At 42.3% G+C, this 2429-nt stretch overlaps 1 pseudogene; it reads right to left on the bottom strand.

The window, feature by feature from the left end:
* Positions 1–1280: 1280 nt before the first annotated feature.
* On the bottom strand, positions 1281–1849 carry LOC123276129 (mitochondrial import inner membrane translocase subunit Tim17-A pseudogene; annotated as a pseudogene).
* Positions 1850–2429: the final 580 nt, after the last annotated feature.

Raw genomic sequence — 2429 nt, 5'->3', positions numbered from 1 at the left:
GTTATTCTGACATATCTTTGGCCTTAAAATAGGTTGCTATTTGTAACACTGGAAACAATGGACTAAATTATTTACCCATTGAAAAAAAATATTTTTTGAGCCAGGTACCATTCTAGGTGCTAGAGCAGTGAACAATACAGAAGTTTCTGTCTGCACAGTTTATATTCTAGCAGTTGAAGATAGCTAGTAAATAAGGAAGCAAATAAATAATTTCAGGTAGTGGTAGTTGACATGAAGAAAAAAATACCAGAGTGATAAGACAGAGAAAAATGAAGTGGAATCAGGCATTTGACTAGCTAGTCAGGGAAAGGAGAGCCAGCTTCATGAGGATGTGACACGTATGACTGCACAGAACCCCACACTTAGAAGAGCTGACACATGGTTTAATGCTCTGCTGTCACTTCCTGAAACTTTTAATAAGAGGCCTTGCACGTTCCTTTTACACTGAGCCCTATGTAGCCAGGTCTTGAAGAGAAGTACGATTGTGTTTTTTTAAAAAAACATTTTATTCAAGCACCCAGTAAACATCAAACCTCCAGTGCTCCCCCACCCTCTGTGAATTCTTCTCATGTAGACATGGGTCTACCGGAAGGAAGTTGTGTCTGCTGACGGCTCCGATGGTGAAGAATGACGACACAGTGGCCTCAAAGGTACAGAGAGTTTTGTATCTGACATCCTTAAAACCAAGACACAGGGTATTTTACTTCCAAAGTGAAGAGTGCGTGTTCCGCCCTAGCTGTCAATCCAGAAAGTATGCACTACGGAAGGATCCATGTGGACTCGGCACAGTTCTTCTCATACACGATCTCCCTTGAGTGAGGGGGGAGTCTAACTACAAAACGTGCCATTTTCAAAGCACTCATTTAAAGCATTATTATTATTATTTCAAAGCATTATTTAAAGTGTGTGAGGATGAAAAGTAGAACTCTGCAACTTATCTTAAAAGAAAGCACAAGTTCCAGGAGTTTTTGTTGTCTGACTAACAGAACACGCAAATTCAGGCAGTGAGGTCCTCAAGGAATGACATGCATCTTTCCCTGTTGTCTGCCCTGTGGTCCTGTATCTCCTAAGCACTTATTATATTTCCTTTAAAGATATAAGACACTTACTTTGCTTACAAATGCAATCCAAGTGTGAATAAATAAATGTATTATCTCTTAACACCCCCCTTCCATGTTCCTTTAAATAGAAAAATGTGCTAAATCTCCCTTCATATCCTGTTGGGCGACAGCTGTCTCACCTATGGTTTTAAAAACAGACTGTAACTCGATCTTCTGAAATCCTTTCTTGAACTGCAGCTCATTCTGTTGAAGAAGTCCTGGGAAAGAAGTCCTATTGATATTGTTGGTAGTCTCCAAAAGGTGAGGACGGTAATTGGGCTGAAGGCAACTGGGAGGGGTTTTCAGCAAACTGAGGACCACTGGGAAATTGTGCAGAGGCAAATCTTGTCAACAAGATACCAGCTCCTTCAGTTAAAGCTAGGAGAATGCCACCCATCGCGGCTGACCCGACCATGGCCACTGGTCCATTTCTCCTGGCCAGGATGGCTCCTGTTAAGGCACCACTTGTGATGGAGTTCCAGGGGGTCTTCCTTCCCTCTGACCTGAACCATACTGGAGTCAATCATGGAAAGCTCCCCAAACTGCAAAGCTCCCTCCCAGCTGCGGAGCCCTGGTTTTAGCAGCTGTCAAACTCGTGTGCAGTCTGTGGTTTACTCCCACTGGAGAATTGCGAAAGCCTTTGATTGCTTGAAAGATACCACCACCTATAGTATCTATCGTAAAGGCCCCCCCCACCCCCAGTCATCCACAATTTGCCAGGGGCATGGCTCCCATGCATACTCCTCCATCTTGGCTCCAGCAGCCGAGAAGTAAGGTCTGAATGACAAAAAGGGGCTAGATCTATGCGACAACAGTGGAAGGACATTCTTTGAGAGGGAACAGCGATATTCTGTTGCTGCAAAACAGCAGGGTGTCTCAATCTTGACATATTTGAGAAACAGAAAGAAGACTAAGTCGATTGATGCATGGAAGTAAGAGAAATGCAGTGGTAGCAGATGAGGCCAGAGAAGTACTTAAGGGCCAGTTCATATAGTCTTGTAGGAGACTGGATTTTTATGTACGCACAAGGATAGTGTACCTGATGATAAGGTGTATGAAAAGAAAAATCCACCCACTGGCAGAGAGACACGAGAAAACGTGTCTGTTTTGGTGTAAACTGAGGTTGAAACACTATATATTATGTGCTTGTGTGGGTGTATGTCTTGTGAATATATATACACACATATATATATAACTATATATATTTAACTATCTTGAGCATTTATATCCATAGACCAAATATCATATCCGATTGAGGTTTCTTAGTGTACGATGAGTAATCTAGGAATGTCCAATTAGAGGCACTAACACAAAAATATGTCCTAGGAC

Source organism: Equus asinus, unplaced genomic scaffold (genome assembly GCF_041296235.1).
Source record: "Equus asinus isolate D_3611 breed Donkey unplaced genomic scaffold, EquAss-T2T_v2 contig_197, whole genome shotgun sequence".
In the NCBI taxonomy this organism is placed as follows: Eukaryota; Metazoa; Chordata; class Mammalia; order Perissodactyla; family Equidae; genus Equus; species Equus asinus.
This window is presented reverse-complemented; position numbering and strand designations above follow the sequence as displayed.